We start from the raw sequence: 23,827 nt of genomic DNA on the forward strand, positions 1-23,827 counted from the left end.
CCCCCAAGCCCTACCGAGAACCCCCCCCCACGCCCTACCGAGAACCCACCCTCCCAAGCCCTACCGAGAACCCACCCTGAGCCCGACCAAGAACCTACCCCGAGCCCTACAGAGGTTGCCCAAGCCCGAGAGCCTATCCCGAAAGAGCCCACCCCGAGCCTGACGGGGAGCCAACCCCAAACCCTACCAAGAACCCACCCCCAAGCCCTACCAAGAACCCACCCCCAAGCCCTACCAAGAACCCACCCCCAAGCCCTACCAAGAACCCACCTCCAAGCCCTACCAAGAACCCACCCCAAGCCCTACCAAGAACCCTGCCCTAATACCTACCAAGAACCCACCCCAAGCCCTACCAAGAACCCACCCGAAGCTGGACAGACACCCACCTGGAGCCCGAACAGTCACCCACCCGGAGCCCGACCAGTCAAACACCCGGAGCCCGCCAGTTTAGTAAACCGGAGCCCGCCAGTTGAATGAACCGGAGCCCGCCAGTTGAGTGAACTGGAACCCGTCAGTTGAGTACCTGGAGCCCGCCCCGAGCCCTACCGAGAACCCACCCTGAGCCCGACCAAGAACCTACCCCGAGCCCTACAGAGGTTCCCCAAGCCCGAGAGCCTATCCCGATCCCAAAAGAGCCCACCCCGAGCCTGACCGGGAGCCAACCCCAAACCCTACCAAGAACCCACCCCCAAGCCCTACCAAGAACCCACCTTCAAGCCCTACCAAGAACCCACCCCAAGCCCTACCAAGAACCCTGCCCTAATACCTACCAAGAACCCACCCCAAGCCCTACCAAGAACCCACCCGAAGCTGGACAGACACCCACCTGGAGCCCGAACAGTCACCCACCCGGAGCCCGACCAGTCAAACACCCGGAGCCCGCCAGTTTAGTAAACCGGAGCCCGCCAGTTTAGTAAACCGGAGCCCGCCAGTTGAATGAACCGGAGCCCGCCAGTTGAGTGAACTGGAACCCGTCAGTTGAGTACCTGGAGCCCGCCCCGAGCCCTACCGAGAACCCACCCTAAGCCCGACCAAGAACCTACCCCGAGCCCTACAGAGGTTCCCCAAGCCCGAGAGCCTATCCCGATCCCGAAAGAGCCACCCCGAGCCCTACCGAGAACCCACCCCCCAAGCCCTACCGAGAACCCACCCCCCAAGCCCTACCGAGAACCCACCCCCCAAGCCCTACCGAGAACCCAGCCCCAAGCCCTACCGAGAACCCAGCCCCAAGCCCTACCGAGAACCCACCCCCCCAAGCCCTACCGAGAACCCACACCCCCCAAGCCCTACCGAGAACCCACACCCCCCAAGCCCTACCGAGAACCCACACCCCCCAAGCCCTACCGAGAACCCCCCCCAAGCCCTACCGAGAACCCACCCCCCCAAGCCCTACCGAGAACCCAGCCCAAAGCCCTACCGAGAACCCAGCCCAAAGCCCTACCGAGAACCCAGCCCCAATACCTACCAAGAACCCACCCCAAGCCCTACCAAGGACCCACCCGAAGCTGGACAGACACCCACCTGGAGCCCGAACAGTCACCCACCCGGAGCCCGACCAGTCAAACACCCGGAGCCCGCCAGTTTAGTAAACCGGAGCCCGCCAGTTGAGTGAACCGGAGCCCGCCAGTTGAGTGAACTGGAACCCGTCAGTTGAGTACCTGGAGCCTGCCCCGAGCCCTACCGAGAACCCACCCTGAGCCCGACCAAGAACCTACCCCGAGCCCTACAGAGGTTCCCCAAGCCCGAGAGCCTATCCCGATCCCAAAAGAGCCCACCCCGAGCCTGACCGGGAGCCAACCCCAAACCCTACCAAGAACCCACCCCCAAGCCCTACCAAGAACCCACCTCCAAGCCCTACCAAGAACCCTGCCCTAATACCTACCAAGAACCCACCCCAAGCCCTACCAAGAACCCTGCCCTAATACCTACCAAGAACCCACCCCAAGCCCTACCAAGAACCCACCCGAAGCTGGACAGACACCCACCTGGAGCCCGAACAGTCACCCACCCGGAGCCCGACCAGTCAAACACCCGGAGCCCGCCAGTTTAGTAAACCGGAGCCCGCCAGTTGAATGAACCGGAGCCCGCCAGTTGAGTGAACTGGAACCCGTCAGTTGAGTACCTGGAGCCCGCCCCGAGCCCTACCGAGAACCCACCCTGAGCCCAACCAAGAACCTACCCCGAGCCCTACAGAGGTTCCCCAAGCCCGAGAGCCTATCCCGATCCCGAAAGAGCCACCCCGAGCCCTACCGAGAATCCACCCCCCAAGCCCTACCGAGAACCCACCCCCCAAGCCCTACCGAGAACCCACCCCCCAAGCCCTACCGAGAACCCAGCCCCAAGCCCTACCGAGAACCCAGCCCCAAGCCCTACCGAGAACCCAGCCCCAAGCCCTACCGAGAACTCAGCCCCAAGCCCTACCGAGAACCCAGCCCCAAGCCCTACCGAGAACCCACCCCCAAGCCCTACCGAGAACCCACCCCAAGCCCTACCGAGAACCCACCCCAAGCCCTACCGAGAACCCACCCCCAAGCCCTACCGAGAACCCACCCGAAGCTGGACAGACACCCACCTGGAGCCCGAACAGTCACCCACCCGGAGCCCGACCAGTCAAACACCCGGAGCCCGCCAGTTTAGTAAACCGGAGCCCGCCAGTTGAGTGAACCGGAGCCCGCCAGTTGAGTGAACTGGAACCCGTCAGTTGAGTACCTGGAGCCTGCCCCGAGCCCTACCGAGAACCCACCCTGAGCCCGACCAAGAACCTACCCCGAGCCCTACAGAGGTTCCCCAAGCCCGAGAGCCTATCCCGATCCCAAAAGAGCCCACCCCGAGCCTGACCGGGAGCCAACCCCAAACCCTACCAAGAACCCACCCCCAAGCCCTACCAAGAACCCACCTCCAAGCCCTACCAAGAACCCACCCCAAGCCCTACCAAGAACCCTGCCCTAATACCTACCAAGAACCCACCCCAAGCCCTACCAAGAACCCACCCGAAGCTGGACAGACACCCACCTGGAGCCCGAACAGTCACCCACCCGGAGCCCGACCAGTCAAACACCCGGAGCCCGCCAGTTTAGTAAACCGGAGCCCGCCAGTTGAATGAACCGGAGCCCGCCAGTTGAGTGAACTGGAACCCGTCAGTTGAGTACCTGGAGCCCGCCCCGAGCCCTACCGAGAACCCACCCTGAGCCCGACCAAGAACCTACCCCGAGCCCTACAGAGGTTCCCCAAGCCCGAGAGCCTATCCCGATCCCGAAAGAGCCACCCCAAGCCCTACCGAGAACCCACCCCCCAAGCCCTACCGAGAACCCACCCCCCAAGCCCTACCGAGAACCCAGCCCCCAAGCCCTACCGAGAACCCAGCCCCAAGCCCTACCGAGAACCCAGCCCCAAGTCCTACCGAGAACTCAGCCCCAAGCCCTACCGAGAACCCAGCCCCAAGCCCTACCGAGAACCCACCCCCAAGCCCTACCGAGAACCTACCCCCAAGCCCTACCAAGAACCCACCCGAAGCCGGACAGACACCCACCTGGAGCCCGAACAGTCACCCACCCGGAGCCCGACCAGTCAAACACCCGGAGCCCGCCAGTTTAGTAAACCGGAGCCCGCCAGTTGAGTGAACCGGAGCCCGCCAGTTGAGTGAACTGGAACCCGTCAGTTGAGTACCTGGAGCCCGCCCCGAGCCCTACCGAGAACCCACCCTGAGCCCGACCAAGAACCTACCCCGAGCCCTACAGAGGTTCCCCAAGCCCGAGAGGCTATCCCTATCCCGAAAGAGCCCACCCCGACCCCTACCGAGAACCCACCCCCCAAGCCCTACCGAGAACCCACCCCCCCAAGCCCTACCGAGAACCCACCCCCCCAAGCCCTACCGAGAACCCACCCCCCCAAGCCCTACCGAGAACCCACACCCCCCAAGCCCTACCGAGAACCCACACCCCCCAAGCCCTACCGAGAACCCACACCCCCCAAGCCCTACCGAGAGCCCCCCCCCAAGCCCTACCGAGAACCCACCCCCCCAAGCCCTACCGAGAACCCACCCCCCCAAGCCCTACCGAGAACCCACCCCCCAAGCCCTACCGAGAACCCACTCCCCCAAGCCCTACCGAGAACCCACCCCCCCAAGCCCTACCGAGAACCCACCCTCCCAAGCCCTACCGAGAACCCACCCCCCCAAACCCTACCGAGAACCCACCCCCCACGCCCTACCGAGAACCCAGCCCAAAGCCCTACCGAGAACCCAGCCCAAAGCCCTACCGAGAACCCAGCCCCAATACCTACCAAGAACCCACCCCAAGCCCTACCAAGGACCCACCCGAAGCCGGACAGACACCCACCTGGAGCCCGAACAGCCACCCACCCGGAGCCCGACCAGTCAAACACCCGGAGCCCGCCAGTTTAGTAAACCGGAGCCCGCCAGTTGAGTGAACCGGAGCCCGCCAGTTGAGTGAACTGGAACCCGTCAGTTGAGTACCTGGAGCCTGCCCCGAGCCCTACTGAGAACCCACCCTGAGCCCGACCAAGAACCTACCCCGAGCCCTACAGAGGTTCCCCAAGCCCGAGAGCCTATCCCGATCCCAAAAGAGCCCACCCCGAGCCTGACCGGGAGCCAACCCCAAATCCCTACCAAGAACCCACCCCCAAGCCCTACCAAGAACCCACCTCCAAGCCCTACCAAGAACCCACCTCCAAGCCCTACCAAGAACCCACCCCAAGCCACTACCAAGAACCCTGCCCTAATACCTACCAAGAACCCACCCCAAGCCCTACCAAGAACCCACCCCAAGCCCTACCAAGAACCCACCCGAAGCTGGACAGACACCCACCTGGAGCCCGAACAGTCACCCACCCGGAGCCCGACCAGTCAAACACCCGGAGCCCGCCAGTTTAGTAAACCGGAGCCCGCCAGTTGAGTGAACCGGAGCCCGCCAGTTGAGTGAACTGGAACCCGTCAGTTGAGTACCTGGAGCCCGCCCCGAGCCCTACCGAGAACCCACCCTGAGCCCGACCAAGAACCTACCCCGAGCCCTACAGAGGTTCCCCAAGCCCGAGAGGCTATCCCTATCCCGAAAGAGCCCACCCCGACCCCTACCGAGAACCCACCCCCCAAGCCCTACCGAGAACACACCCCCCCAAGCCCTACCGAGAACCCACCCCCCCAAGCCCTACCGAGAACCCACCCCCCCCAAGCCCTACCGAGAACCCACCCCCCCAAGCCCTACCGAGAACCCACACCCCCCAAGCCCTACCGAGAACCCACACCCCCCAAGTCCTACCGAGAACCCACCCCCCCCAAGCCCTACCGAGAACCCACCCCCCCAAGCCCTACCGAGAACCCACCCCCCCAAGCCCTACCGAGAACCCACCCCCCCAAGCCCTACCGAGAACCCACTCCCCCAAGCCCTACCGAGAACCCACCCCCCCAAGCCCTACCGAGAACCCACCCCCCCAAACCCTACCGAGAACCCACCCCCCAAGCCCTACCGAGAACCCAGCCCAAAGCCCTACCGAGAACCCAGCCCAAAGCCCTACCGAGAACCCAGCCCCAATACCTACCAAGAACCCACCCCAAGCCCTACCAAGGACCCACCCGAAGCCGGACAGACACCCACCTGGAGCCCGAACAGTCACCCACCCGGAGCCCGACCAGTCAAACACCCGGAGCCCGCCAGTTTAGTAAACCGGAGCCCGCCAGTTGAGTGAACCGGAGCCCGCCAGTTGAGTGAACTGGAACCCGTCAGTTGAGTACCTGGAGCCTGCCCCGAGCCCTACCGAGAACCCACCCTGAGCCCGACCAAGAACCTACCCCGAGCCCTACAGAGGTTCCCTAAGCCCGAGAGCCTATCCCGATCCCAAAAGAGCCCACCCCGAGCCTGACCGGGAGCCAACCCCAAACCCTACCAAGAACCCACCCCCAAGCCCTACCAAGAACCCACCTCCAAGCCCTACCAAGAACCCACCCCAAGCCCTACCAAGAACCCTGCCCTAATACCTACCAAGAACCCACCCCAAGCCCTACCAAGAACCCACCCGAAGCTGGACAGACACCCACCTGGAGCCCGAACAGTCACCCACCCGGAGCCCGACCAGTCAAACACCCGGAGCCCGCCAGTTTAGTAAACCGGAGCCCGCCAGTTGAATGAACCGGAGCCCGCCAGTTGAGTGAACTGGAACCCGTCAGTTGAGTACCTGGAGCCCACCCCGAGCCCTACCGAGAACCCACCCTGAGCCCGACCAAGAACCTACCCCGAGCCCTACAGAGGTTCCCCAAGCCCGAGAGCCTATCCCGATCCCGAAAGAGCCACCCCGAGCCCTACCGAGAACCCACCCCCCAAGCCCTACCGAGAACCCACCCCCCAAGCCCTACCGAGAACCCACCCCCCAAGCCCTACCGAGAACCCAGCCCCAAGCCCTACCGAGAACCCAGCCCCAAGCCCTACCGAGAACCCAGCCCCAAGCCCTACCGAGAACCGAGCCCCAAGCCCTACCGAGAACTCAGCCCCAAGCCCTACCGAGAACCCAGCCCCAAGCCCTACCGAGAACCCACCCCCAAGCCCTACCGAGAACCCACCCCAAGCCCTACCGAGAACCCACCCCCAAGCCCTACCGAGAACCCACCCGAAGCCGGACAGACACCCACCTGGAGCCCGAACAGTCACCCACCCGGAGCCCGACCAGTCAAACACCCGGAGCCCGCCAGTTTAGTAAACCGGAGCCCGCCAGTTGAGTGAACCGGAGCCCGCCAGTTGTGTGAACTGGAACCCGTCAGTTGAGTACCTGGAGCCCGCCCCGAGCCCGACCGAGAACCCACCCAGAGCCCTACCGAGAACCCACCCTGATCCCTACAGAGAACCCACCCCGAGCCCTACAGAGAACCCAACCCCCCCCCGAGCCCTACCAAGAACCCACACCCCCCCGAGCCCTACCAAGAACCCACACCCCCCCGAGCCCTACCAAGAACCCACACCTCCCCGAGCCCTACCAAGAACCCACACACACCCCCCGAGCCCTACCAAGAACCCACACACACCCCCCCGAGCCCTACCAAGAACCCCCCCCCCCGAGCCCTACCAAGAACCCACACCCCCCGAGCCCTACCAAGAACCCAAACCCCCCCGAGCCCTACCAAGAACCCACACCTCCCCAAGCCCTACCAAGAACCCACACCCCCCCAAGCCCTACCATGAACCCACACCCCCCAAGCCCTTCCAAGAACCCACACCCCCCCCAAGCCCTACCAAGTACCCACACCCCCCAAGCCCTACCAAGAACCCACACCCCCCCAAGCCCTACCAAGAACCCACACCCCCCCCCCAAGTCCTACCAAGAACCCACACCCCCCCAAGTCCTACCAAGAACCCACACCCCCCCAAGCCCTACCAAGAACCCACACCCCCCCAAGCCCTACCAAGAACCCACACCCCCCCCCCAAGTCCTACCAAGAACCCACACCCCCCCAAGTCCTACCAAGAACCCACACCCCCCCAAGCCCTACCAAGAACCCACACCCCCCAAGCCCTACCAAGAACCCACACCCCCCCAAGCCCTACCAAGAACCCACACCCCCCCCCCCAAGTCCTACCAAGAACCCACACCCCCCCAAGCCCTACCAAGAACCCACACCCCCCCCCAAGCCCTACCAAGCACCCACACCCCCCCAAGCCCTACCAAGTACCCACACCCCCCCAAGCCCTACCAAGAACCCACACCCCCAAGCCCTACCAAGAACCCACCCGAAGCCGGACAGACACCCACCTGGAGCCCGAACAGTCACCCACCTAGAGCCCGCCAGTTGAGTACCTAAAGCCTGCCCGGAGCCCCGACCGACAACCCACCCCGGAGCCCCGACCGACAACCCACCCCGGAGCCCCGACCGACAACCCACCCCGGAGCCCCGACCGACAACCCACCCCGGAGCCCCGACCGACAACCCACCCCGGAGCCCCGACCGACAACCCACCCCGGAGCCCCGACCGACAACCCACCCCGGAGCCCCGACCGACAACCCACCCCGGAGCCCCGACCGACAACCCACCCCGGAGCCCCGACCGACAACCCACCCCGGAGCCCCGACCGACAACCCACCCCGGAGCCCCGACCGACAACCCACCCCGGAGCCCCGACCGACAACCCACCCCGGAGCCCCGACCGACAACCCACCCCGGAGCCCCGACCGACAACCCACCCCGGAGCCCCGACCGACAACCCACCCCGGAGCCCCGACCGACAACCCACCCCGGAGCCCCGACCGACAACCCACCCCGGAGCCCCGACCGACAACCCACCCCGGAGCCCCGACCGACAACCCACCCCGGAGCCCCGACCGACAACCCACCCCGGAGCCCCGACCGACAACCCACCCCGGAGCCCCGACCGACAACCCACCCCGGAGCCCCGACCGACAACCCACCCCGGAGCCCCGACCGACAACCCACCCCGGAGCCCCGACAGAGAACCCACTTGGGGCCCGACAGAGAACCCACTTGGGGCCCGACAGAGAACCCACTTGGGGCCCGACAGAGAACCCACTTGGGGCCCGACAGAGAATCCACTTGGGGCCCGACAGAGAACCCACTTGGGGCCCGACAGAGAACCCACTTGGGGCCCGACAGAGAACCCACTTGGGGCCCGACAGAGAACCCACTTGGGGCCCGACAGAGAACCCACTTGGGGCCCGACAGAGAACCCACTTGGGGCCCGACAGAGAACCCACTTGGGGCCCGACAGAGAACCCACTTGGGGCCCGACAGAGAACCCACTTGGGGCCCGACAGAGAACCCACTTGGAGCCCGACAGAGAACCCACTTGGAGCCCGACAGAGAACCCACTTGGAGCCCGACAGAGAACCCACTTGGAGCCCGACAGAGAACCCACTTGGAGCCCGACAGAGAACCCACTTGGAGCCCGACAGAGAACCCACTTGGAGCCCGACAGAGAACCCACTTGGAGCCCGACAGAGAACCCACTTGGAGCCCGACAGAGAACCCACTTGGAGCCCGACAGAGAACCCACTTGGAGCCCGACAGAGAACCCACTTGGAGCCCGACAGAGAACCCACTTGGAGCCCGACAGAGAACCCACTTGGAGCCCGACAGAGAACCCACTTGGAGCCCGACAGAGAACCCACTTGGAGCCCGACAGAGAACCCACTTGGAGCCCGACAGAGAACCCACTTGGAGCCCGACAGAGAACCCACTTGGAGCCCGACAGAGAACCCACTTGGAGCCCGACAGAGAACCCACCCCGCGCCCAACCTTTCATGGAGAAAATTGAACACCAGGCGACAAAAATAATTGCAGAATGAGGTCTAGTTTCATACCATGAACGGTTGAGGGTCACAGGGCTAACAACACTGCAAACTAGGCATGCCAGGATGGATCTCACGAAACTATTAAAATATCGACTTGAATCGACTTGAGAATGGTCCAGGACGGACCGAAACTCGTCGTCCCTTCAACTTCTAGTGTGTGGTCTGGTCAACATACTTCAGCCACGTTATTGTGACTCATCGCCTGCCTATTAAAATATTGAACAGTTTCGAAGATATGGATCCAGAGAACAACTTCAAAAGGTCAGATGGAACACAAACAAGGAACAACGGTTTCAAGTCCAACAAGCCGCAGTGTAGGACTGAAAACATAAGCTATATTTTCACCCACAGGGTTATAAACCCATGGAACCGCCTATCTGCTAAAGCAGTAAATAACATAACACTTGAATTGTAAAATCCAATTTGAAAAAAAATCGGAACAAATGGGGGACCTGATCTGCTACCAGAAATTTTAGCCAAATATCCCCAGTCTGCTAACTGTAGGTAGTAACCGAGTGATTGTAACCTATCCACCGCTGCCCACTGGATGGGGGGCGGTGTGCAGGACAAACATAAATTGTGACAATAGCTCTCCACATATGTCAGGTGCTTAATTTAGAACCTGTACTTGAGGTCGATCTCGAACCCATTGTTGATGTGACGACTTATATTGAATTTTGTAACTAGATCAAGATTGTAACTTGCTTAGCTAAATGAATTGTGGGGTTCAGTCCCAGAGCCCATTATGTGCCTCTGTAACCCTTTCCACTACCGCCCAGCAGAGGTACAACAGGTACTCAGAGAGAACTATCAACATCAGAGGCCCGAGACTGTTCAACACGCTTCCACTACACATAAGGGGCATAACTGGCCGACCCCTCGCAGTGTTCAAGAGAGAACTGGATAAGCACCTCCAAAGGATACCTGATCAACGAGGCTGTAACGCATACGTCAGGCTGCGAGCAGCCGCGTCCAACAGCCTGGTTGATCAGTCCAGCAACCAGGAGGCCTGGTCGACGACCGGGCCGCGGGGACACTAAGCCCCGGAAGCACCTCAAGGTAGCCCCACAAGATGGGTATGGGGTGCATAATAAACGAACTAAACTAACATTGATAGGCATTGTTCGAAGCAAATTAACTCCATACGCGAAACCCCATTATATTATATAATTCTATATACTGTGTATATATAAGATATAAATATGTCAAAAAGAATTATCACTCTTACCTGGAGCAATGTTGCTGATGTCGGAATCAGCAGTACATGTTGTCGCGTTGGCGGCACCGACGATACTGACCTGCTGAGCTTTCAACGACCAACCGCCGTTTGAACGCCATTTTGAAATTCCAGGCGTACTACCTGTAAGTGCGTAAACTAGTATTTGAGTGCATTATAGGCCATTCCAAGAAACCTTATTGCTATGAATATCTTGTTATCTAACAAACGAATTATTTATGTTAATATTTTTAGCACATATGTTAAATTAGGCCATTTTTCATTTAGAGGGGGTATATATATATAGCTATTTACATTTTAAGTTTGAAAAATTACCGTACAAAATTGAATGCAAAGATAAGATAAGATTTATTTATACAACCCTGTTTGGAAATTAACTCCTTTTACAATGAAATAAGACGCAAATTAGAACTTCAATTGTGTAGTGAATTTATGCATTTTGTTTTAATTAAAAGCTTAGGTAGTACAATGTACTACTTCTACTACTAATACCATATTATATATGAGGGGCTACTAAATAAAATTAAAGCACAAGCATGTTCACCTATTATCATTAGCTGACAGGTGAAATAATATGAAAGTCGGAAACTATTTGATTCTCTTAGAATTTCTACTAATCCTTTCTTTCGTCGAGACCAATATATGTCAGTGACCCCTCAGATAAATTTCATTTGCAGAAATCAAATTATTCAGACCGTTTCAAAGAAAACGAGTTAGATATACTTTTATATTTTACCTGAATTTACCCGAGTCTGCAGTTTAATGCTGATAAATGTAAAGTTCTGAGGCTGGGTAATGATGATAGAGTTACAAGATACGAGCTTGATGGTGTTGAGATTGCGAAGTCGGATTGCGAAAGGGATCTGGGAGATATGATTAGTAAGAATTTAAAACAAAATGATCAATGCCTGAATGTTCGTAATAAGGCAAATAGGACACTGGGATTTATTAATCGAAGCGTTAGTAACAAGACACCTGGTGTTGTTCTTCAGTTATATCTTGCTCTGGTTAGGTCCCATTTAGATTATGCAGTTCAGTTTTGGTCGCCGTATTATAGAATGGATATAAATTCACTTGAACGTGTCCAGCGTAGGATGACTAAGTTAATTCCCCAAATTAGAAATCTTTCATATGAAGAAAGATTAACAAAGCTTAAGTTGCATTCACTGGAAGGGCGAAGAGTTAGGGGTGACATGATAGAGGTTTACAAGTGGATGAATGGACATAACAAAGGGGATAACAGCCATTACATGCCCTTTCCACTACCACCCACAAGATGGGTATGGGGTGCATAATAAATGAACCAAACTAACTAACTAAAAAAGTATCAACACAAGACAGAACACGAAACAATGGGTATAAATTGGATAAGTTTAGATTTAGGAAAGACTTGGGTAAATACTGGTTCGGTAACAGGGTTGTTGATTTGTGGAACCAATTACCGCGTAACGTGGTGGAGGTGGGGTCCCTCCATTGTTTCAAGCGCGGGTTGGACATGTATATGAGTGGGATTGGGTGGTTATAGATAGGAGCTGCCTCGTATGGGCCAATAGGTCTTCTGCAGTTACCTTGTTCTTATGTTCTTATGATTCACTAACACTAGTGGCCTCGACGAAGACAGGAAGCCGCTTCTTGTTAGAAGCCGGCGGCCTGTCAAAGGTCCCCCCATTTATTTTGATGATTTTTTTCACGCTAGATCTTAAAATTCAACAGTGTTTTGACATTTACGGCTTCGGCGGGTAGGTAGTTCCATGGGTTTATAACCCTGTGGGTTAAAAAGCAGCTCCTGTTTTCAGACCTACATTGAGGTTTGTTAAGCTTGAAACCGTTGTTCCTTGTTTGTGTTGCATCTGACATCTTGAAGAAGTTGTCTGGTTCAACATCCTCCAAATTATTCAGTGTTTTAAACGTTTCGGTGAAATCCGCTCTGTCATGCGTGGTTTGCAGTGTGGTTATACCATCTTGTATATAAATAAATAAGTAAATAAGGTTAGCTCTGTGGCCCTTAACCATTCTTGGTATGAGAGTTGACTTAGATCTGGGATATTTATATCGGCCGGTGTTGAACTTTCTTCGGTGAAACTATATCTTAAAATAAAAAATAAAAAAATAAAATAAAATAAAATGTTTATTTAGGTAAGGTACATACATACAATAAATTTTTACAAAGAATGGTTGACTTATAGGTAGAGCTAGTACATGCAATGCCTAAAGCCACTATTACGCAAAGCGTTTCGGGCATGATAAACTTAAATGACAAGCTTAATACTAATTGAGCATAATGAGTAGAATGAAAACATAGATGAAAAAGCCGCACAAATACAATTATGTCGACAGCGCTCTTTAAAAAAAACAGACATTGGTTGACAATAGAAGGGTAAGGTAGGTTACAGGGTATTTATTAGATTGATTGATGAAGATTAAGCCACCCAAGAGGTGGCACGGGCATGAATAGCCCGTAAGTGGTGGCCCTTTCGAGCCATTACCAGTATCAAAAGATGATACTGGAGATCTGTGGAGGCGCAACTGCACCCTGCGTGACGGGAGATGTCTCCCGGACCAAGTGGTGACCAAATGGTGGTGTGTGAAATGTCTGATTGATTGATTGATGAAGATTAAGCCACCCAAAAGGTGGCACGGGCATGAATAGCCCGTAAGTGGTGGCCCTTTTAAGCCATTACCAGTATCAAGAGCTGATACTGGAGATCTGTGGAGGTGCAAATGCACCCTGCATGACGGGAGATGTCTCCCTTGTGAATGTGTTAAGATGAAGATGAAGCCACCCAAAAGGTGGCACGGGCATGAATAGCTCGTAAGTGGTGGCCCTTTTGAGCCATTACCAGTATCAAGAGCTGATATTGGAGATTTGTGGAGGCGCGACTGCACCCTGCGTGACGGGAGATGTCTCCCGGACCAAGTGGTGGGTGTGGAATTTATTAGGTATAGCTTCGTTTTTAACTTAAACTGGTTGAGAGAGGTACAGTCTTTAACATGGTTGGGAAGGTCATTCCACATTCTGGGCCCCTTGATTTGTAGAGCATTTCTAGTTTGATTAAGTCGTACTCTAGGAATATCAAAACTGTATTTATTTCTGGTGTGGTGCTCATGGGTTCTGTTACATCCTTCTATGAAGCTTTTGAGATCGGGATTGGCATTATAGTTTAGCGTTTTATATATGTATAATACACATGAGAGAATGTGCAGTGACTTAATGTCTAACATATTCAGAGATTTGAGTAGGGGTACCGAGGGGGTATCTTATGATGATGAGGTTTCAATGCTTGGAGTCAATAATCAAAGTGAGGCTTCACCACTGTAGCGAGTAAGCCTTATACTTGCTCCATTATCTCATCATCTTAATGGCATAACTAATTAGCAATAACTACACAAGCTATAATCCTATCCCTATTTACAGGTAACGGTTTCTGCCCTCCTATCTTATTGTGAGGTGTAGTCACCGTATATAAGCAAGCGATTTGAGAATAGCAAACCTCGGGAGACATCTCCCGTCACGCAGGGTGCAGTCGCACCTCCACAGATCTCCAGTATCAGCTCTTAATACTGGTAATGGCTCAAAAGGGTCACCACAGATCTCCAGTATCAGCTCTTAATACTGGTAATGGCTCAAAAGGGTCACCACTTACAGGCTATTCATACTCGTGCCACTTCTTGGGTGGCTTAATCTTTATCATCAATCAATCAATCGAATAGCAAAGCAGTACAATTTCAAATCAACAATGTAGCACTCGACGTGTACAGTTCTAATCGACCCAAGATGCTACAGCCTCGACAGAGCAGACAGCAGACTACGACCTCATCGAGCTACAACGCTCTCCCACATGGAGCTCCGCGACTCCGGCCACACTCAGCTCTCTGCTCTGCTCCAAGCCCCGTCTCAACGTCTACGACACTGCTGTATCTAGGACTACTAAATAAATATGAAACTAACTAAACACTGTATCTAATGTACCCAACAACGTAACATAACCGTACGTTACAGCGCTTTCCCCCCTGAGAGTTCTCTTCCCTTTCCTTCTCTGATACGAGAGCGCTTTGTTAACAAAGTAATACAAACAGTGCGCTAAGCATTGTTAATGGAAGCGCTAATAATTATATGATGAAGTGTTATGTATTTATTCAGACGAGAACAGCAGCGAACACAAACCAGCGCATATACGAACAAATTGGTTTGGAAGTACAAATTTCTCAGTGAACGAAGTTGTTTCTAGCCCGGTATCCGAAATTACAGTAGACGACTTGTTTAGTTTAGTTCATTTATTATGCACCCCATACCCATCTTGTGGGCGGTAGTGAAAAGGGTTACAGAGGCACATAATGGACTCAGGGACTAAACCCCACAATTCATTTAGCTAAGCAAGTTACAATCTTGATGAGCTAGTTACAAAATTCAGACGACTTGACCAGTCCCCCTCGAGGCCGACCATAGTGTGTTCGAAGCTCGAGTGAGCGAGACAGCGAGGCGACGAGGGGCTCCCCACCACGATCACACCATCACTCTCCCCTCCACCTCTACACCACCGGTGTCCCCTCTACACTACCGGTGTTAATGATGGCAGCTTTCCGTCACTCTTCCTTGACCTTCGTCAGGTAATGAAAGGCGGCGGGGAGGTGTGGTTTCAAACTGCTTGATGTCTTTGAGATTCGTTGTATGGTGTCCGCGGTGTCTTGGCGATACAATTGGGTTTTATATTCGTTTGGGGGAAACTTTGTGGTATTGGTGTAGAAAGGACTTCCCCAAGGGAGCCACCGTCTCTAGTAGTCTCGACATGGCCCAGAAGCCGGCGGCTTGTCTGGAGTTACTCTTTTTTTTCTCCAGACTTTGAAAATCTGTTCTCAAACATGGCCAAAGTATTGCCATCAAACTTTGCACCTCACACTGCCACAGCTTTCCCATATAATTTTCAGACTTCAAATAAAGTACAATGAGAAATTGAGTGAAGCGTTCTATTGTTAATTAAATCGTGATGTTCCTAATCGTTGACTACCTTTTAATCCACTTCTTGAATCTGTGCATCTATGGTATAAACCTCGACTGGCCATTATTTAAGTTGTCTTATTCCTCCCCAGAGAATGCTAGCAAAATATTGATGCTGTGAACTATTGATTAAACTATTTCTCTACCAAAAAATCTTTAATGTCTCAAAATTGATGTGAATTTCGTAACTTTGACTAACAAATGGTCCTATGGTAAAGTATAAACCCTAGATTGTTGCTGTTGAAAATAACATTTTGTTTACTTTAATTTGAAAGCAAAATTAACTTTTTATAACCTGAAAGTGTAAAAGTTTGCTATACTACCTAGAAGTCCATAACTATTACTAGGTTAAAACAAAATTAAAACTAATTGAACTTTTGCACTTAGTGTGTAAACAAAGGTCTTGAATATACACTAGTTAGGACAACTTGAATTTACTTAAATCTGGTATGTCGTCTACTTGAAAGTAGTCCTTGGCATGTGCTCGAACCTTAATAATGTGCTCCGGAGAGTGCGAGACATGTACTGTACTTAGTCATTTGCTATACTAAAGTTTATTTTGGTTGATTTTGTATACTGTGTAAGGTCTATAGACATACTAGTTTGTCCTTGACAAGCTAGTCCAGAAACTTCAATAGATGACTTTTACCTAGTTTTTTATCTTTGTCCTAGAATGTTCTGCTTAACGTTGGTCGTGACCATGACCATGGCTCAGAAGTAGAGATGTGGATACTCTAATAAACACTTGTATAGATTCTAAACATCACTAAAGTGCACCAGGACCAGAAGGCAGTCTGTTTACTATGGTATGGATAATTTCTTTTAACGTCTTGCTTTTTAATGTACAATATTGTCACTACAGTAGATTAAAAAAAAAAATCTGAAGCCTTCAAAAATATGCTTTTAGCTGTAAAGAGCTTTTGACAGTAGTCAAACTTGATATCCTTTCTACCTAAATGATAAATTGCTTAACAGAAAGTACCTCTTTTTATATTTGATTTTTTTAGTGTCATCAGTGGAAGAATAGGTCCTGCTGTACAGAGAATACTACTAGACTTATTCACAAGTCTAGTCCTTACAACTTCAATTATGACCACTGTTCTCGAGTAGTCCATGTCCTCGGAATGTAAACGGCATTTCATGCTCGATCACTGCTTTTACGAATGTTCACCCAATGTTGGCCCATGGGTCGTGTCGGTAAGTATTGCAGAACGTCTAAATTCTATATTTTAAAGGACTTTTATTTAACTAGGGTTTCTGCATTGTTTTAATAACTTAAACATGTTTAAACAATTATTTTTAATCATTAAAAATTTAACATTGTGCAAAACTTAAAAGGCTATTTTATAAAGTTTTTATTTTGGTATTCTGAAAGTGACTTCCCCTAAGTATTTAAATGGCATAGTGGCTTTTTTTTATTTTTTTACCAAAAAATAAATTTGTCTAGACATGTAAGAGATTTGGCTCGCTAGTTCCTTTTGCAACGTTAAATAAATTTTCCCTGCAGGAAAATCGCTCGTGGCGGCGCAAAAGATACTGGGGAGTCCCTCTGTGTGCCATTGTGAGCTTTGGTTTACTGCGTGTGCCAACGATGTCACTTGCACAGACAATTGGACCAACAATTTCAGGTGGTTGAATATGACGGGTGATTGCCCAACAAAAGGAAGCTGCTTGACAAATTACTGCCCCGTAAATTCTACCTGTCAAAAATTTAAAGAAATCTATAGGACAGCCCGGAACTTCTGTGAAAAGGTATGATGAACACAACTTTTTTTTTTTTTTTTTTTTTTTTTTTTTTTTTCTTCCCTCCCCACCTTTCTTGATTCAAAGTTCAGTGTATTATTGTCCATGTGACTTGCCAATTTTATATTTTCCAAATGCCCTAAAATTGGCTATTCAATGTTGGTTTAAATTCATAGGCCTAGAGAGTAGACTGCCCTCTTAATATTTTTCCTACCAAGATGGGAAAGGGGTTGCTGAACATCTACAAATATCACAAAGATTGATGTGGCTTGATTGTTTCCAAATTTCAGTTTGGCACCTTTAATTGTTAAAATATTTTGATGCTATTTTCTTAATAGTACCTGCTATAAGGCTCTGCCTCCTGTGTACATGTCTATTGATACCCAGTAAAGGTGGTATCCCTTCCATATGACTTGCCAGACTGGCTTAATTATTACTAAAGTTGTTTACGCTTAACTATGCAACTTTTTTTCCAGCCTTCTCCTTAAACACTGACACACCCAGTACCTGGTAAGGTTAAATGGTGTGCTTCAAAATTACCACTGTAAAAGTGCATTTTTTCTCAATCAAGAAATGAGTTCATAAAAGTTCCTAAAGTCTTGCATAAACCATTCCCTTTAGTGAAGTTTAAAATATACCTGTACTTTAATACCTGCATTTTTATACAAAGTTGACTCTTCATTCTAGGTGTGGGACAATGCTTGGAAATATGCTGAACCGACAACACCATGTATGCACCTACAGTTCAACCAATCTGCCATCAATCCAAATGATGCTGTTGCTCTACATTATGCACAGATTATAGCTGGTTCCCAGATGCACAGCTGCAACCTAATGTGGTTTAGTATACAGTACAACTTGCTGTTTGGGCATTTATCAATAGAATATTGACAGTTGCATCCTAGACTTGGCTTGTTGCCATAGTTCATTAATTAACTCTTTACTTTTGACTATAAACTTGCCCTTGCTGAGGGGAAACGATTCTATTAAAATGTTTACAAAGAAAAAAAAATTCTGAGTGTAATATCCTGATCACATGAGTAATAGTGTGCTGTATTCTGGTTCTGCCCTTGTGCCTTGTCTACCTCTATTAAATTATCTGAAATGTGCCAGAAATAAAATGCTTCTTTATTTCTATCAGACATCGCCCAATGAAATTTTGGTAGATTCTCAACCACATTGGAGTTGTCAAACTTGCAGCCAAGGCCATTTTACTTGTTCTGTTTCACACGTCCCCTCTCCCCTTTAAAAAAAAGTTAGTTTGGAAATCTGCCCAGTCATGTTCTGTGAATGTTGGCAAGGTCGTGGGCTTTGTTAAAACTAACTGCACACCATCTCTTTTTAGAATTAGAATATTTATTTAGGTAAAGGTACATACATAAAGAGATTTTACAAAGTTTGTTGGCTTTATAGATAGAGCTAGTACATAAAATGCCTAAAGCCACTATTACGCAAAGCGTTTCGGGCAGGAAAACAAAACTTTTTCTTGTATAGTCTTTAATATTCTTTAATATAGTCTTCTTTATTCTTTATTTTAGTATTATTCTTTATTCTATTCTTTAGTATAGTCTTTAATATTTAGATTATTCAAGATAATGGACAGATGGTGCTAGTCTTCCCAGCTTGGTGCTACCTTTTGATGACTGCCACAATCGATTTGGAGAGATTATTTCTCTGGACTAAAAATCTCTCGCTTCCTCATTACATGTCCCATGCATTGTCCTGTCCCTGCCACCATCTCTCCCTCCTTACCAAACTAGGAAGACCCTCTAGGCAATTTTTTCTTTCTTAAATTCTGCCATCTACATCTTGGTAATTTTGTGGCCACAGCTGCTGTACACCCTTCTCCTTGCTGCCCAATATTTAACAATTGTAGAGTGGATACAGAATTTAAAGTGTGTACATCAATCATCCACCCAGAATTGGCCAATTCTCCTTTCATATAGGCCAGAAGACTACTCTTCTGGCATGTCCTTGTAAATTCCTCCTCCATATTCTCCTTGGACCAAATGCATCCACAAAGTGCACAATTTTTTGTTAAATTCTGGTAGACTGACTTGCATTCACTTGCCATACTAAAAAGTGATCTTTCTGCACTTTAATATACCTGGGTTGGTGGGGAAAGGGTGACTTTTACCTCTAAAACTTCAAGAATTGCCTTATCGGGGAAAAAAATGGGGCAAGTTTCATTTTAAGACCTTGCTGGAAACTTGCTACTACCTTTGTCTCTTGCTTTCATGTTAAATTTGTACTTTTACTGCTATAAACTTGCCCTGCTCAATGCCATTCTTCGCTCCATCTCGTACTATCCCACATGTGGCAGAGAATGCTTTTCTTTAGGTTCTGACTGTGCTTACTCTTAGTGTATAGCCTGGAAGTCCCAGCACACGTGTAGATTTTGACTGAATTAATTCGACAAAATTTTTGCCCAAGTCTGAAATCTTGTATTGGGTCAGGTGAACACTGAAGGTGATCTATCCTTGGATACCTGGATAATAATTATTACAAATGGATAAAAATCTCCAAAGATGGTTACACACTTGCAACCGAATTCAATATCTGCTTTCTGTAAATTGGTGTCGACCTTGCCAGAAAATTACTAAAGACCCAGACAGATGTCACAAAGTCGCATCAGCAGCTATCCTATCACTACTCATCTTGCCAGTCAGCCCGACAGGCATTCGTAATTCAATCATTTCAATCACAATCATTCACAATCGATCGCAATCACTAATTCAAACCACAGCTGGGAACATATTAGTGAAATAGTCTTTGGTATGAGTGTTAGGGGGGGGCCCCCCCTCCCCCTGCTCTACCCATAGCGCTGCTATTCAACAAATGTCTTATTTTTACTGATATCCTCAAAGCAAGAGTGAGGCCATTTCAAAAGGGGCAAGACAGCTGACCTAAATTACAGACCAATATCAAATCTACTGATGCTTTCAAAAATTTTCATTTGATGGTGCTACATAACCTTCCTGGTTTGGTGCCTTCTTTTTGATACTTATTTTCAAAAATATTTGAAAAATCGCTTACTGACTGCTCTATTTCTACTTTGAAAAACTTTACATTATTAAATCCCTACCAGTTTGGTGCTCTTTTGGGAATGGATGCCAATGCCATTATTAGGCTGCTCAATATAATCCATAAAGCCCTTGTCAGAATAAAGTTCCCAATTGGCCTCTTTATTGACCTGTGAAAAGCCTTTGATATTGTAAATCATAACTTCCTCTTAAACTTTACCATGGTATCAGAGGCCTAGCTCTGGATTATTAGTTCCTTTCTTGGTGATGCACCATTATGTAGCCATCAATAACTTGACCCCCCCCCCTATCTACCATTGACAGTAGGAATGCCACAGGGCAGCATCTTGGGGCCCTTTATTTCTTATATCAATGATTTGCTAAATGTTTGTAACATTCTTAAACCTATACTATTTGCTGACAATACTACCTTTCCTCTATTCTGACCCAAACTTGCCAAATATTGTCGATAATGAATTAATCCACTCGTGGATGTCTACCAACAAACTTGCTGAACATAGATAAGGCCTAATGTACTATATTTTATTTGGTAGTAAATTGCCAAATGAAATCCAACTTCAGGTAGACAATGTTAACATTGTCAAAAAAATAAGGGGGAAAAGTTATACATAGCCTATACATAGACACGACTCGACTTCAGCACCCACATAACGCAGCCAAAAGTCTTAAATGGTTGGTATATTTTCCAACATAGATTGTTCCCTCATTCTGCTCTTCGCATTGCACTGGGGTAATTTATACCTCTTGCATACGGTATCTGTGCATGGGATTCGACCACTGCAAATTATCTAGAGCCCATCATCACTCTACAAAAATCTATCGGAACTATAACTCTCTTCAGACAACACGCTTCACTATTGTTTAAGTCCCATAAGGGGGGCCAGGAAATGAAATTTTGCACCTTGCTCAAACGCTTTCAAATTATTTGTACATAATGTACTAGGGACATGCTCCAACTTTATCTAAATAATCGCCAACGTAACGTGGAAAAACAAAAAATGAAAAATATTTGTAGAAAGTATTAAAAATTTAAGATTTTTAAATGAGCATCAAATATTAAATATCACAAATTGTTCATTTGGTGTTATTAGGCTCTCAGAAGAGCATATAATCTTCATTCTTATTAGTTATTATAGGATTCAGTATAGTTTACTGTAAAAAAAGTCAAATATGGCATTTGATATATGCGCCAAATTGTATACCAAAAAATTTATAACTCGACATTTAAGGTTTATGAAAAAAACAATGAAATAGGATTGTAGAACAGACGACTGTGCCCATTTTATGTAAAAATGGTGAGAATCGGTCAAACTGGATTTTTGATGCCGACTCAAAGTGGAAACTCTAGTTGTAAAGATAATTGAATTTGAAGTTAATGACAATGAATAAGGTAGTTCTAATTCATTAATTTACTTGTATGTTTTAATAAACATGGTTTTTTATTCGTACTTGAATATGTGAGTTGTAGATCAATGTGTTGAAATGAAGTAAAGAAAAAATGAAGAAAAACAGATATAGGGATAATGTAACACCCGTGACCTCCCCCCTCCCCCCCCCTTTAGAGTTCACACCCAGGGAAGTCTTCTTCAAGAGGTCAGCCCAGATGACCTCCGGTTCATCTTGTATATTAAAAAAATTCCTGGGTTAGTCTTAGTCAGCATAGTTTCAAGTATGTAATATTTCATGCAAGGAAATTAGACTCCAGATTCTTATGTGTAAACATCCCTGGATCCCCCCCTTTTTGGCCAGGTCAGAGGTCAGTCACATGTAATTAATAACTCCTCTCTTGAAGAGTGTATGGTGAATGTCAAACAAGCTTTTTGAAATATTTCTTGAGTGTTTGTACACTCTTGGTGGGTAGCAACAGCAGATCTCCCGCTCCCCCTGTGGGGGTTGTATATAGAGGTCCTTTAGGGACTTAGGGAACTCAGAGTGCGGTACACCGGGATCGAGAGCGGGGCTGTGAAGAACATCTCAGCCAGGGAGAGACAGATACCTTAAGCTATCTGTCTCTCCCTGGCTGAGATTATATGGTTATATATAACCATGCTACAATGTACCTTTTTTCATCTTGCCTAATAAGGACCTGGATCGAAAAGGACTGATTAAGGATCTGCCCGAAACACTATGTGTGTTAGTGGCTTTGCATGAATGTAAAAATACCAATCTTATGTAATCTCACCAACACATTGTACCTTCTTGCATTTAGATTATTATTATTATTATTATTATTACTGTATTATTATTATGTGCCTCTGTAACCCTTTCCACTACTGCCCACAGGATGGGTATGGGGCATATAATAAATTAACTAAACTCATGATTGTTCATCCTGTCAGTGAATGTGTGTTATGCACACAACACATTTAGATATATGTATATGTTATGTTGACTGTCAGCTTGACAGGTCATTACTGTGGTGATTGTGCATGCCATTATATTGACTCTCTAAGTATTCAGAAGGAACTCTTGTATTTCCCTTGAAACCAGCAGTGTTAGGAAAGCCGTTTGTCATTTACTGTCTAAGAAAGTGTTAATACAGGATTGGCCACAAGTGAACCATGTGATCAGTCAATTAAGGCATCCCGATGTCTCTCTAATGTGATATTAGCTTTTCTAACATCAATCATAGAATAATGTAAGCAACCTATATATTAGTAAGTAAGTTCTGTAAATAAACATTAGGTTTTATGACGGTGTTTGTGTAAAACCTTATTATATAATGCCACCCAACTAAAGTGCCCTCGGCACATACAGCCCCAAGCCCAAACGCCTTCAAACCTTCAGCCATACAAATTTTGGTGAGGACCCATTTCTTGCATTGGAGTGATTCTCACGACCAAAGTAATTTGGAATCAGGTGAAGCCTGTCAATAAGGATTACCCAACAGAAGGGTCAGTTTCTTGGCCTATTCCTAGACAAGAGACTCAACTTCAGCACCCACATACAACACATAACTAAGAAAGTCTCTAAAACAGTTGGTATACTCTCCAAAATCAGATATTATATACCTAACTCTGCTCTCATCTCACTATATTATGCACTAATCTATATCTATCTTAATTATGGTATCTGTGCATGGGGTTCAACCACTGCAAACCACCTCAAATCCATCATCACTCAGCAAAAATCTGCTGTCAGAATAATAACAAACTCTGCTTTCAGACAACACTCAGCCCCCTTGTTTAAATCCCTCAACATGCTAAACAAACTCACTCCACACATTCTCTTGTGTCACTTATATTTACAAAACCCTGTTCTTAAATGCAAACCCTGCTCTGAAACTCCCCCTGGACACATGTAATAGGACCCTTTATCACCACACCAGAAATAAATATCTCTTTGATATCCCCAGAGTCAATCCCCAAAAATAAAGGGACCTGGTTCCCTTTATTTTTGGCGGTTCCATGGGTTTATAGCCCTCTTGGTGGAAAAAAACATCTGTTTTCAGTCCTACTTGAGAGAACATACTCTCCAACACTATATCTGTGATTGTC

General features: G+C 49.0%; 1 protein-coding gene and 1 pseudogene across 4 annotated transcripts in view; one reads left to right on the forward strand and one right to left on the reverse strand.

The window, feature by feature from the left end:
* LOC138359479 (PAT complex subunit Asterix-like) overlaps positions 1–10,659 on the reverse strand; it is a 28,514-nt gene extending 17,855 nt beyond the window's left edge. For 2 of the 4 annotated variants that reach the window (XR_011225947.1, XM_069318736.1), the window contains exon 1: positions 10,539–10,659. The gene's annotated coding sequence lies outside the window, so the exon portion shown is untranslated. The remainder of the gene's footprint in view (positions 1–10,538) is intronic. The other 2 variants (XR_011225953.1, XR_011225949.1) reach the window with 1 other exon arrangement.
* A 4,458-nt stretch (positions 10,660–15,117) lies between these two features.
* Positions 15,118–23,021, forward strand: LOC123775326 (folate receptor alpha-like; annotated as a pseudogene).
* The last annotated feature ends 806 nt before the right edge of the window (positions 23,022–23,827 follow it).

This window comes from Procambarus clarkii, chromosome 91 (genome assembly GCF_040958095.1).
Source record: "Procambarus clarkii isolate CNS0578487 chromosome 91, FALCON_Pclarkii_2.0, whole genome shotgun sequence".
In the NCBI taxonomy this organism is placed as follows: domain Eukaryota; kingdom Metazoa; phylum Arthropoda; class Malacostraca; order Decapoda; family Cambaridae; genus Procambarus; species Procambarus clarkii.